Genomic DNA, 14,967 nt, shown 5'->3' on the forward strand with positions numbered 1-14,967 from the left:
GGAAGGGGTGGATTTGAGCTCTGCGTCTGCAGGCGGAAGGGATGACTGTGCTCTTCCTATGCCTAACCCACAAGTGGGACTTCGCTGGAAAGGACTTGAATAGCCTGAACAGCTCTTTCCTATCTCTGATGTACACATTTCAATGTTTAAAAGTCTGCATTCTGGAAACAGAAGGTGGGCATAGTCGAAATAAGGGGTATATTTCACAGTAATGATAATTTTTACTGTTTAACTGCTTTCCCAGGGATCCAATGTTTTTTCCTTTCTCCCAGTGTCTCTAAATCAACATTTTATATGTTCACATTAGATACAGTCTGGTTTTGGCCGAGGTTACAGTTTCTGATTTAGGTGACATTCTATGGTCTAAACGAAGCATGAAGCCAGACTAGAGGACTATAACTGGATTCCTCTGCCCTCAAAATATGTAAATAAAATAAGCCTGGCAGAGCATACCTCTGTGTTCTGCCTTTACTGGATCGCAGTGATACACTGGAGTTAGCTGAAAGTAAAAATGCAGTAGGAATTTTGATGGGTTTGAATGCCACTGCCCAAGAAGCTCCACCAAGATCCTTTGGCAAATGTGGTGGCTGCCGGTACACACAGGGAGGACACCCCGGCCATCTCGCCTTTGTGCTTTGCAAACACAGGGCATGGCAAGCATGGCATGAGGAAACGTGAGCTCTGGTGCCTCCATGGGAGCCTGGCACTTTGTCTTAAAACACCTCCGAGGATAAATTTGAGCAGACGCCGGCCTCTGGGCTGGGTGGTGGGATGGAGGTGGGTGCTACTCTTGTGCTGCTCTGGCTACTGGGGCTTTAACCTCTGGCAGAAGAGGGGAGGAGACCTGGGGCTGACAGCAATGTCATCTGCTTCAGCGAGACTCACCAGTGGCATTTGTTGGAGACTTTTTATGGTACCACTCAAGGTGAATTAAACACTTAAATGTAAAAGAAAAACTTAATGAACAATGCATTGGGCAGAGTCCCACCGCAACACGCAGCTCTACGTGGAATCCGCAAAGATGGGTCACAAGCAGATTCCCTGCATACGCTTGCACCAGCACCAATGCCGAGAACAATTGCATGGGACACCTCAGCCCCGCCGTGGGTCCATCCCCCAGCCCAGCTCTGCTGCCCAGCGATGGCCCCTGAGCTTGGGCCCCTGAGCGCTCCATTCCAGGATGGCTACAAGACAATGCTGAAGCTGTTCCTTATCTCATCACCAAGGCAAACTTTGCTCCCTTGCAAGGAGTCTGTTCTGTCTCTGGCATTCCTGCTTCCAGCCGGTTTAACCCTTTCTTGCAGTTGAGCCTCCTCGCCCTCCATGGCAAATCATTCCTCAGTCACGAATTACCACAACTGAGCAGTTATAATTGGAATTTCCCCTTCATGTCTGTCACTGCTGAAAGTCTTTACACCAACCTGAAAATTCTGGGGGAGACTGTCGTGGGCACTTGAATTGCCACGAGCGACGAGAAGGCGGCTCATCCAAAGGCACGTGATGGTGTTGGCACAGAGCCCTCGCTTCTCTGGGGAGCTGTCTCCGCACTGACTCAGCAAGTCAAATGCTTTCCATAGCTCAGGAGTGAGGTTTTTTTTGAAATCTGCCACTGCATTTCTGACCACACCATACCTGTTTAACTTATGAGATCAGAGTCTTGAGTCATATGGCTACAGGAGCACCAATATTTGTCAATTTCTTAAGAAAAACAGTCATGTGTTCCCATCTGTAAACTTTCCAGCTGTTTCAACGCTTCTGTCTTTTATCTGGTGTTTTGTCTTTACCTTCCTCACCTCCTGTTCTCTGCAACATCTACCTGTCATCCCTCATCCATCATTTTTTTCTTCTATGCTACGTTACTATGTTCTTTTTGTGTATTTCTTTTTTACCATTCTACTTGGGGTTTAAGTCTTTTCATCTGCAAAGTAGAGCCATAAGAGGTGGATCTCTAGTCTTTGACATTGAAGTTAAAAAATAATATAAAAACATGTAGAAAGAAAGGGGTAAAATGCAATATTACAGCAATTCTTGTAGTGGAAAATCAGAATTACGTGTTAAACGTCAGCACAGATAGGTAGTTTTTCAAATTAACCATCTGTGTTCAGTTGCAATTCAGTTTTCTCAGGCCAGAAGGCTGATTCACATGTAAAGCTAGTGGGCTATGCTTTGGACAGCTTGTTTATGTGGTCCCATATTCATCTCTTTTTAATCTATTCTGGACAGTTAAGCAGCCTCACACTTTGAAGTTGCTTTCATTTTATGTCTATTACACATCATGCCTTATTTTTCCTTTCTTCTGCACAGTGAAGACAGTATTCACTGCCACAGTTCCATTTAGCTAAAAAAAAAAAAAAGAAAAGTAAAAAGCTTTGGCTGCATAGAAATATGATCATGAAGAGGAATACGTCACAGAAAAGGATTGAAGCTACAACTGGCAGATTTCTGCTGCAATATAGAAAGGCAATCACTCTTCAGTTCTTTGGTTGTATCCTCCAGTAAGTACTGTAATATAAAAAGTAGCATATGGGGAAAATATAATATTCAAGTAATTCTAGTAGTAGAAGGACACGCGTATTTTCCCTTGGAAGAGTAAAAGGTGGCTCAGTCACATAGCTGTGTGCCCCATGCTGCATCTAGTTCTTCACATTTTGCAGTCCAATGAACCTTGGCTCTACATTAAAATACACATTTATGTACAACTATTCCAGGAAAAATTTCCCATACCTACACAACAGGCTAGCAACAATTCAGCAAGCATGCTCTCAGAGAATGATCCCTGTTTTGTATATAGATCCAAGAGACAAGTGATTGAGGATCCTGAAACAAGAGAGAAACTGTCCGAGGAAAGCTGTGATGACAACTGCTATCTGCCCACCAGGCAGCCCCCAGCACTTCCAGGCTGCAGAGCCTTTCCAGCTGGCAGTGTTAATCCAGCTTCTCAGTTTCCCCCAAACTTCTGGAGACTTTTCCAATCCCAAAGTGACCACAGTAGCCACTGAAATCACCATCAAGGGGAACTCACTGATTGTTTCCAAATGTGGGTTCCCTGTTGGCCTCTGTCTCCCCTTAGGTCTGCAGTGGCCGCAGCCTGAAGGAAGAGTCACCATTGTGACTACAGGTCCCAAGCTGGCTCCCAGTCAAAATGGCATCCTGCCAATAAGGTGGTGGACCTTTTGATTTCCTTCCATACTGCAGTGATGGAGGATGCCACTGCACAGGGTGATTGCTTCAGGAGCACAAGGAGCACGTAGCCAGCCTCTCAGCAACCTGATGCGAGGCTTGCTGAACTGGCACAAGCCCAAGCTGCAGGGTCAGAGAGATGCCTGCAGAGATGGAAGTAGCTGTAACCTCCTCACAGAGTAAGTCCTGGTGTCACTGGTTATTTTTAATATTATCTTACAAGCCTGCCCAGCTCTTTACAAACTGGCCAGACGGTCTCTGCCTTCTCCTATTGTATTGCCAAAGCCTTGCAGCTATCGTCCAGTCTGTTAAAGCTAAAACCAGATTGATTTTATCTAGATGGCTGCCTTGGAGAGGAGAACAGCAAAACAACCCTTCTCTCTTACTGTCCTCCAATCTCCATTTAAGGTGTCTGCTAAAGCAACAGCCAAGGTGTCTGTGAAAGGGTTTTCTTTGTTGTGGGTTTTTTTTGAAAATGTGCTTTCTTGTTGGTGGTTGACCCTCTTTGCTGATTTGGAGCCTTTGTTTTGACTTGCTTGGCCAGCTTTTTATCTTTTCCCTGACAATCGTGAGATTTAGATGTTCAGCAAGGTACGTGCAATAGTATCTTACTTGAATATGTAAGTAAAAAGAGGGAAGGTCTTATGTATGTTTGTAGAAATAAACTTGGGCATACGTATTTTAGCATTTTAGTTTGGATCAGGAGTGCAAAGCAAACCTCCCAGATGTCCGCTCTTACAATGCTTTGGTTGCAATTGGTGAGGCAGGCTTGGACTTCACAAAATGCATTTTTTGATTTTAAATGAATGTAAGCCTTTGCAATACAGGAGGACATCTAGTCTGTTCTGCTGGTGAGGATTCAGTCCATTGGGCCAGAGAGCTACTGTGAAGACAGAAGTAAAAACAAAAACATATGGATAGAGTGGACATCAGGTCTTCAGCACCATTTAACTCCACGTATCCATTCCTGTTGTCTCACACGACTTCATACTGCTGACATAAACTTGAACGTATAGGGACCTTCCAACATCTCAGTCCCCATGGCTTCTAAATGGAGAGATAAAGTGAGTTGCAAGTATGATGAAGTAGGGGACATGAATCAAGAGCTACGCTTAATCTGCTACCAATCTGATAGCTTTTTACGATGACATGACTAGCTGGGTAGATGAAGGGAGAGCTGTGGATGTCGTCTACCTAGACTTCAGCAAGGCTTTCGACACGGTCTCCCATAACATCCTCCTAGGGAAGCTCAGGAAGTGTGGGCTGGATGAGTGGTCGGTGAAGTGGATAGAGAACTGGCTGAATGGCAGAACTCAGAGGGTTGTCGTCAGCGGCGCTGAGTCTAATTGGAGGCTGAGTCTAATTAGGCTGAGTCTAATTGGAGGCTAATTGGAGGCATTCTAGTGGTGTCCCTCAGGGGTCAGTACTGGGCCCAGCCTTGTTTAACTTCTTCATCAATGACCTGGATGAAGAGTTAGAATGTACCCTCAGCAAGTTCGCTGATGACACCAAACTGGGAGGAGTGGTGGATACACCAGAAGGCTGTGCTGCCATTCAGCGTGACCTGGACAGGCTGGAAAGCTGGGCAGAGAGGAACGTGATGAGGTTCAACAAAGGCAAGTGCAGGGTCTTGCACATGGGGAGGAACAACCCCATGCATCAGTACAGGCTTGGGGTGGACCTGCTGGAGAGCAGCTCTGCGGAGAGGGACCTGGTTGTCCTGGTGGACGACAGGTTAACCCTGAGCCAGCAGTGTGCCCTGGCTGCCAAGAAGGCCAATGGCATCCTGGGGTGCATTAGGAGGAGTGTGGCCAGCAGGTCAAGGGAGGTTCTCCTCCCCCTCTACACTGCCCTAGTGAGGCCTCATCTGGAGTATTGTGTCCAGTTCTGGGCTCCCCAGTTCAAGAAAGATGAAGAGCTACTGGAGAGAGTCCAGCGGAGGGCTACAAGGATGGTGAGGGGGCTGTAGCATCTCTCCTGTGAGGAGAGGCTGAGGGAGCTGGGCTTGTTCAGCCTGAAGAAGAGAAGGCTGTGAGGGGACCTAATATATACTTACAAATATCTGAAGGGTGGGTGTCAGGAGGATGAGGCCAAGCTCTTTTCAGTAGTGCCCAGCGACAGGACAAGGGGCAACAGGCACAAACTGAAGCAGAGGAAGTTCCGTCTGAAGATGAGGAAGAAATTCTTCCTTCTGAGGGTGACGGAGCACTGGAACAGGCTGCCCAGGGAGGCTGTGGAGTCTCCTTCTCTGGAGATATTCAAGACCCGCCTGGACGCGGTCCTGTGCAGCCTGCTGTAGGTGACCCTGCTTCAGCAGGAGGGTTGGAGTAGATGACCCCCTGAGGTCCCTTCCAAACCCTACCATTCTGTGATTAATGGATGTGGCCAGATGAATCTGTGCAGCAAGTTACAAAAGAGCAACTGGCAAGCTACAATGGTATGTGGGAGACAGGACAGTATGCTGCTTCTTTTACTAAAAAAAAAAAAAAAGGAAAGAAAAAGCAGCAGCATAAGAAAAGCATAGGAAAGCAAAGCCAGGCAGAAGGTGCTGTTATGTTCCCTGCTCCATCTGCTGGGGCAGCCCAGAATAGCTTGTCATGTTCATCCAGATAATTGTACTGTAGTAATCTTCTACTGGCTTGTTACCTCACTTCTTTTCTCCAAGGAATTATTTGGTAGTAGTGAGCCGCATCCTTTTTGTAATCACATCTGAGCTTTGATTTCTTCCTGTTCAGTGTTTGGAGTGCCTGCAGTTAGGCTTTTAGGTGTAATAGGGTAATATAGAAGCTGCTGGTTTCTTATAAAATGATACGATTCAGCTCTAGAGTTTAAAAAAAAAAATGCTTTAAGAAGATGAAGTTTGCTGCACTGAGTGAGTAGCAATAGCTCCTCATGGTTTTTTTTTGCAGCCATTTTCTTTCCCTGCTTGCGTTCCTATCTCAGTTCTCTTTTGTCTCTGTCTTCATAATTGCTCTCTTTCTTTACAGTTTCTTCTCTGCGATACCTAGAAAAAAGTATTTTACTTAAGTCTTAATATTCTCAATTGTTACCAGCAACCATAGGTTTGGTAGTTCCCTTTTCTACAGTTTTAAGGAAACCTGCCATGCCAGAATGCAACATATTATTAAAATACTTTCATTCAAATGAAAGGATGGTATTTGTTAATGAGATTTAGTTTATAATGCTTGATATTAAAAGGAAGATAGTGGCATTGTAAGTTCCAAATTTTGATGGAAAGGCTACTAAATTTTGAATTGACATTCCAAAAGAACAAAGAAAATCCCAGAGAGAAAATGAACTGATATGGTGTAAGCAAGCGAGGTTCATTATTTGATATATGAGCACATTCGGACGATACTCTGAGACAAATATGTAAGTATTAACTTGGTCATTAGAGGAAACAACTGCCTATACTATTATTTAAATGCTATGGGGCAATTGTCCTGAAACAGGATGCAGATAAACCCAGTTCCCAACCCTGTCCAACTTTATAACCCACCAATGTTGATTATCCTAACGCAAATACAAGGCATTGTGTATGCAGAGTGGTCCATAATGAAAAAAATGATAGGGTCAGAGATATGACAAAGAGATCGGATTACAAAAGAGTTTTATCTCTACCATACTACAATCACACAATCTACAGAAAAATAAATAATAAAAATAAAAAACAAATTTGAACACACTATTTTCCTGGAGCCAGATGACTCACAAATTTTGGAGAAGGCAGAGTACAGTATAGACAAAATCTGCCTGTTAAGCAACCATGACAATTGCTAAAATACAGCTGTAGGGTGATACTGTGGTACCATGAATTTATTACAGATTGTGTAGGTCATTAAATAATGAAACTGACTGGTATTATTCTCTACAGCTCTTTAATATCATTTTACTTGTATTCTTTTAGATACTCTATTCTTATTTAGGTATACAACAATTCCACCTTTTCCACTGACCCAAGAAAACCAGGGAAAAGGTGAATTCAGCTGTGGATCTGTTGGATTTATACTGGGGATTTCAGTCTCTCTAGAGAAGTTACTACATCTCTGGTGTGATCACTTCATAATCCCAATATCCCACCATGACTACTTGAAATGTAGTTGGCAATGGCAATTTTTGACAGTCCTGATTTTTGTATCCTGGGCTGCATCAAGAGCAGCATGGCCAGCAGGTTGAGGGAGGGAATTCTGCCCCTCTACTCCGCTATGGTGAGAGCTCACCTGGAGGCCTGCGTCCAGCTCTGGAGCCCTCAGCACAGGAAAGACATGGACCTGTTGGAGCGGGTCCAGAGGAGGCCACAAAGATGATCCAAGGGCTGGAGCACCTCTCCTGTGAGGAAAGGCTGAGAGAGTTGGGGCTGTTCAGCCTGGAGGAGAGAAGGCTGCGGGGAGACCTTACAGCAGCCTTCAAGTACCTGGAGGGGGCCTACGGGAAAGGTGGGGAAAATATTTTCAGCAGGGCTTGTTGCGATAGGACAAGGAGCAATGGCTTTAAAGTGAGGGAGGGTAGATTTAGACTAGATACAAGGAAGAAATTTTTTACGATGAGGGTGGTGAAACACTGGAACAGGTTGCCCAGAGAGGCAGTGGAGGCCCCATCCCTGGAAACATTCAAGGCCAGGTTGGACGGGGCTCTGAGCAACTTGGTCTGGCTGAAGATGTCCCTGCTCGCTGCAGGGGGGTTGGGCTAGGTGACCTCTAAAGGTCCCTTCCAACCCAAAGCATTCTATGATTCTATGATAATAGCAGCTAGTTTATGCTCTTTCAACAGAGGTCTAAAATGGTGGAGAAAATGAGACTGGATCAGAAAAGGTGCCATAATTCAATTTCCTATTAGTAGTTTTTCCTCAAGGGGAAGCGCATTAAAACTGGACTGTAATGGGGACGAGGCACAGGACTTGGTGGCTTGTTTGCCATCAGCTGCTCCCCATGAGGGCAGGTCTTTGCCAAAGCGCAGCTGGCAACCAGTGCTGGTCTCTGGAAAGTGCAGCGAAGGCAGGCTGGGCGATGGCGTGCCATGGTTGGAGGTCAGGTCTGCTGTTCCTGGTGGGCACGGCAGTCAGCGTTCTCTCCTCTGGGCCTGGAGCATCGCTGGTGCTTTCCAGTTTCTAGACATGTGGTGGCTGTGTCAAGTGAACACTTAGGCTGGACAAGGACCTTCAATTTCTGGACTGTCTCCTCAGCAGAGGATCCTGTGTGAAGACAGCCATCATTCTTCTTTAAAAATAGCTGCTTCTCGTGGCTGGAGAAGAGTAAAACCCTGATTCTGTTGAAGTCAACAACAACATTCGCAGTGACCCCAGAAAAGCCAGGTTCTCAGCTTGGCCCTTGGGAACCTCAGCGGTCACCCAGCATATCAGCACAGACAGCAGTCCACAGCCTCCAAAACACCCAAGCCCTGAACAAACCGAAGTCACTTGTCCCCAGAAAGTAGTAGTATGACAGCTTTGATAAAAGCTATACTTGTATGTATATACAAAGAAAAATACATAGGCATGTAGAATAAATACCATTTTTGTTTTATAGAAACAAATGCTGACTTGCAAAGTTCAAGGACTGCTGTAGAACACAACGCAGAGGTGCCATTCAAAGAGGTTTACCAGTAGATGGTGACATATAATTATTTATTAGCAATTTTCTGGCTGCAAAAGCTTGTGAGTTACAGCTGGCTATGCCTTTTGTTTAGACTTTCATTTCATATTGCTCCACCTTTCTGAGATAGCTTTTGTATGTTTGACAGCTGCAGAAATGTTTCATAGCTGCAACTGCGTCTGCTGGCTGTTGCGCGTCAGACTGCTCCTGCTCTGTGAACCGCAGGGCTGCCTTCACACTGCTGAGCTGGTTTGTGTGCGGTTTCAGTGTTTTTCGTTTGTTGATGAAAGATATTAACCTGGTTCTCGCAACACATGCAGGAGAAAAAGTCAATAATTCTTCATAGAGTGTCCCTGTTATTAACTTCGAGTGAATAAACAGGTTTTTATAGTTAGCTGTGCGCAAATTTTCTATTTACTGCCAAATGTAATCAGCAGCCTCTCGTAACTCCATCACACCCTTCTGTGCACCACTGCTCCCAAGCTACGAAGCCCTCAGCAACCCTGGAAAAAAATGATTCACCTCAGCTTGGCTGTCTTATATTGTCTGTTTAAATGCCACGTGTGGATCATGACTAATGAAAGCCATACAGCTACAGCATTTGAGAAGAAGCTGAGGTTTGGATGGTTAGTGAGTTGTTTTTGAGCAGCTGTACGAAGCAGGGCAGAAGGCTTCTCTCAGGTGTCAGGAATCACCGCAGGTCCTCTCCAGAAGTGAGCTGGGACTGTTTGCTTTATGGGAACAGTACCCGCTCCATGGAGGCCATGACCAAACGTACTTCACTGACTGGAGCAAAGGTGATGATAGATAAGAGGGCTCCTGGCAGCCTCTGCGCACAGCTAGCGGGCACATTTAGGTGAAAAATCTCTTGGTGCCCTTCTGGGGAGAGCGGTGCAGTGTAACCACGCATCAGTCTCAGCACGAGTCCTGGCCCTGAAGACACAGGCAGAGCCGTGTCTCTGCTGACCTTGCAGCTGGCATGGGCAGCTGGGCTGAGGTGCAAGTGGGTGCTGAACGCATTGGCCTGTGTAAAATGTCAGCACGCTGCCTAGTCTACATCCACGTTCTCCTGAGTTGCTCTTTTTGGACTGGTTCTAGCTCAGTGCTCACTAGGGCTTAACAAAAATGTCAAGTAACAGTTCTTAAAAGGTTTTGCCTTTTCTGACTACCGTCCAACGCATTGCTGAGTGTCTCCACTGTTCTTAAGGGATGAACACCCATATTTAAACCTGCAATGACAAAGGCTTGTACTTTCAAAGACATGTGGTGCTTTATTCCTGCTGGTGTCATTGGCCAGAGGTGAGCCTTGAGCCCAGGTCATGTCAGTTCTTCACACTAATATTCTTCTTACCATTTATGCAAGGAGTCTGCTTCACAAAGCCAAGGCAAAATAAGTCAGTACATTTATTCTGACTGCATCCATAAGTCCTCTGGGTTGCTCTTTTGGGGCTCTTTTGGGCTGGGGCGAGAGAACCAATCTCATACACAACACAGTGTGCTGCAGAAAATGTAGTAGCTGTCAATCAGTGAGACAACACAGTGCCTTCAAGCCCTGCTGTACAGATTGGTGTCAACTGCCTGAGTTTTGGCAGTGGGAAATGGGACCCAGTGTCCAGCCAGATGTTGTGTCTCTGTCTGAAACTGAAGAACACTGAAATACCACATCCAGAATGTCAGGGCATCCAGCTGCCGCTGCTGAAAAATCAGGATAGCCTAATGCCCACTGACATAAGTGAGAGGAGAATCATACTTATCTGCTGAATTTTGGGGAGTATCTGTGGCAGACAACACTCCTGCTTACATTTCTTACATGGACATAGGTCACAGGCTGCAGCCTACTGCAGTGCTGGCTGGCACTGGGGCTAGAGATTGGCCTACTTAAGAAACTAGGTGAGAGACGATCTAGCACTAGGAAGCACCTCAAACTGTTGTCCCTAAATCAGGATTCTTCACACGGTGTGCAGGACGCCAATCAACACACTAAGTCAAGATATTTGTCTTTATTGCTAGTCTGCAGAGTAGGGTGCCAGGCATTTAACAACAGCCAGCACACCTCTCAGAAACACGTGGGTCTCATACAAAACAGTGACAAAGAAGAAATTACACTAAAGCAGTTGATTGGTCACTTCTACAAAAACTTGTTCGCACATGTCCCAGTTTTGGTCCAGCTCATTGTACTAGGGTGGTCTTACATTTACATATAAAGTCTTCTCTGAGGGGTGTGATCTTTAGCATTATAGGATACACTTTTATCTTGACTTTGATTCAAACTCAGGTACACGTATCTAAGTCGGCAGCAAAGCAGAAATTTACAGCCTTTCCTATCCTGGGGCTTTCCGTGCTGTTCTTCTTCAAAGTTTTGACTCAGCCAAGGTCAGGCACTCCTCCATCAGCTACACAAGCCTACACAGCTGCTTAATATGGAATCTCAAATAGCTTTTAACCCTTTTCCTTCAACATCAATTCCCCCCTTTGAGACTTATGGATATGTTTCATGTATACCATAAGTATCTTTCTTCTGATTCCTTTTTCTCTATTTTCTTTATAAAAGGATTGTTTTCTAATTTTGTCATCATTCCCAAGTGTCTGCACAAATCTGTACATATAGGTAGACATTGAATCGTGCAACAGCTCAGCACCAGGATCAACATTATTAGGAAATTTATTAGAAAAAGTTGTTTTAACCAATTTAAGTTGGGCAACAAAGATGTTAGCCACAAAAAATCTGTCCCTTGTCTCTCAGAGAATTTTGAGGCCGAATCTTTCAATCCTCTTACTGTCTTCTCCACCAAATGAGAATTGTCACATAAATTGAAACAACACGTTCCCTTAAAATCCTCACACCCATAGTTATGTCTTAGAAGCAAGTAATCGATCATAACAGGATTTTTTAATGTGGCTTCTCTAATATTTGTCATCTCCTCACTTTAAACTGCCAAAGCCTGGGAGGTATAATTTATGTCTTTCACCAGTGCACACACAATTCTTTTTATTGCATGATAATTCATGGCCACTCCTACCCCTGGAGTTAAAATGGCTGTAGCTGTCATTTCACTTGCGCTCTAGAGAGACATCTGTGAATCACAGTGTGGTGGCAGAGCATGTGCTTGTCTTCTTTTTCTTTTTCCTTCCTCTATGTGGAAATCCTTTTTTTTTTTTTTTTTTTCCTGGGAGTAAAGCTGCTAATCTTCCCAGAGAACAAGGTCCATTTGTAACACTAGTAAGAATATAGGTGTAAGCCCTTTTCCCACACAGGAGAAACCATGTTTAGGGGTGTCTAGTATGTGTCCACGCATATCTCACAGATTCTGTTACATTACACCTTAGAGGGAGTTCAAAGCAAGGTAGATTTTCACATATTATGGATGGCGTGCAGTTTACAAATTGCACACAACTCTCTGCAGGGGACATCCCTTTCACCTTAACTCTAAGCATTTCTTTGTCCTTCACTTTAGTATTATTTCCTAAATAGGGTAGTTAGCCTAAGTAACGTTTATGTTAAAATGCTTGAACAATGTATAATTTTGCGAAAGATGAGGAGGAGTTGGCACACCAGTTAGACATGAAGTGAAGACATCTTACACAGAGATTCCTCCAGTCAAACAGAAAGAAGAGGTATTTAAAACATTCCTAGCCAAGTTTTCCCACATATTTTCTGAGCAGTCCCATTTTTGGAGAAACACAGTTGATCCCGCAACTTGAAAAAGGACAAAGAATACATAACCCTTTGTTTTGCAACCTGATAGTGCGACAATACAGTCTTTAACGGTCCTGTTGAGGCAGCTCTCTGCTTATCCTTAGCTTCTGGCAGAGGGGCTGGCTTGACTGGCGTGTAGTGGACCCAAGAGCTGATTCCCTCCACCTTCCCTGCTGTGTAAGTGGTCAATAGTACGACATCAGGTCCTTCACACTTTTCTTTCAACAGTTCATCTTTCCAAGTACAGATGTAAACCGAGTCTCCCAGCTGAAAGCCAGGTACCAGTGAACAGGGGCCAAGGAGCTCGCTGGCTGAGGTATCAAAAAGAGTATGGCTGTTTTTAAATCCTTGGGGGAGCACAGTCCAGCACAGCTGCACCTTTCTTTCTGTTGTGGGGTTCTCCCATTCAAAGGCAACGATTGTTTGGCTTTGTTCGTCCACTGGTTTCTTTGAGGCTCACACAAAAGGAATTACTGCATTCAGTACTGTGTCCAGGATGTTATTTTCAGGCTGTTCAAAAGTCTTATCCATCAGCAAGCAGATATGAGCCTTCCAGGCTGTTTCATGTGGGATATGAAGCTGCACAGAGTTCTCAGAAAAAGTTATTTGAGCATTTAATTTACATAATAAATCTTGCCCAACAAAGGAAGGGGGAATTCTGGCATATATAGAAACTCATGAGTCAGTTTAGTACCTCCAGTTGTAGACTCCCTAGGCTGTAGGAAAGGCCACAAATTTTCTTTCCCATTGCCCCAACAATTGGTATTGTAATTTTGCTTAGGGGCCCTTTACAACTAGTTATTACTGAATGAGTGGTTCCACTTTCCATCAAGAAACCTTTTGTTCCATTCCCCAGCTTTACTGGAACCAGGGGATCTGCTGGGGGTACTTTGATGCTCTCCCTTAGTCGCCATCGTTCATTTTATGAATCTTCCAGCATCATAACATTATCATCCCCTGACTGGTCCTTGTCTTTACTGTCAGAGCATTCGTTTTTCCAGTGCCCTTCCTGTCTGCAAATAGCGCATTGATGCAGACCCAGAGGGCCTCTTCATGTTCCATATTCCAACCCTGTCCCAGGACCTCTGTGTCTTTCTCTGCATCCTCCTCTTCTCCTTCTTCTCTCTTCATTTCTCTTATCTACAATTACTGCGGCTAAAAGAGACTGCAACTTCATTTTGGCTTGTTTCTTCTTTTCCTTCTTTATTTCTCTATTACTGTACACTTCACAGGCGATTTTGATTAACTGAGAAATAAACATTCCCCCTTGCTCCATCTACTTTCTGTAGTTTTCTCTTGATATCTTGTGAAGATTGTCCTGTAAACAACATGTTAAACATTTTCTGGTTACCTTCCTCATCCGTATCTAAGTCTGTCCATTTGTTCGCCACCTCACACGGTCTTTCATAAAAGGCCGAAGGACTTTCTTCAGGTTTCTGTCTAAATTCATAGAGTTTGGATAGATTTTTAGATATAGGTGCTGCTTGTCATATTCCGTACAATAACAACTGTTGATATTGTTTCAGTTTGGCCTTATCCCCTCCCTGATTTGGGCCCCATTCAGGATCCTCTCTCAAAGGCAAATATTGGTTTAGGTCACCTCATGGGTCTCACCTTCCTCATTCCTCCCTTACTTTGTCTAATGCCAGCCTTCTCCTCAGTGAGGAAAGTATTCAACAAAGCTTGTGTATCTCTCCAATTAGGGTTGTGTGCAAGCATTATGGTCTCCAATAGCTGATACAGCCCATCTGGATTTTCTCTATATGATCCCACAGGGTGTTTCAAATTCAATAAATCCAAAGTGGTAAATGGGACATGCACAAAAACTGGCACACCCTCTCCCCTACCGCTTGTCTCAGGGGTGCCTGTATCACTGGCTGGGTGTGCCTCTGAGTCCTACTTCAGGTAGGACTAAAGTTTTCACGTGCTACTTGCCCTTCTTCCTGATCCACCCCAAGGTGCTTTTGCTGTTTGTCTGCTCCTGTTCCAGTGTTACGCAGAGGAGAGGAATAGGGAGCCAGCATCTGTATGTCTGCTTGCTCATACTCTCCGCAACATGTAATCCCCTGCCTTTTTTTTCCTTCTCTTCAATACATGGCATCAGCGTATCTCCTCCTGATTTACACTCTTTCTGAATACTTGGATTTCTATATAAACTCACAAAGCATCTTCATCCCATTTCCCAAGTCAATGACAAAATAACATCAACTGCAATATAGTTTAAGCTGCAACAACCCATTTTCAGGCCACCATTCCCCATCATCTAGTTTGCAATTTGGCCACCATTGATTACAATATCTTTTCATTTTATCCTTAGTCATAGTCTAGGTAGACAACATCTGTGATTCCGTGATTCTGTGATTGCATCTCCCCTGAGAAGGTTCCAGTTATTTAAAATACAACCCAGAGGGCTACAGGGAGGAATCATGGATTGGTTTGATCCCATGTTACACATATTCCACTTACATCTATTGCACTTTTATTCCACTTATACACCAG

Source organism: Opisthocomus hoazin, chromosome 3 (assembly GCF_030867145.1).
Source record: "Opisthocomus hoazin isolate bOpiHoa1 chromosome 3, bOpiHoa1.hap1, whole genome shotgun sequence".
Taxonomy (NCBI): domain Eukaryota; kingdom Metazoa; phylum Chordata; class Aves; order Opisthocomiformes; family Opisthocomidae; genus Opisthocomus; species Opisthocomus hoazin.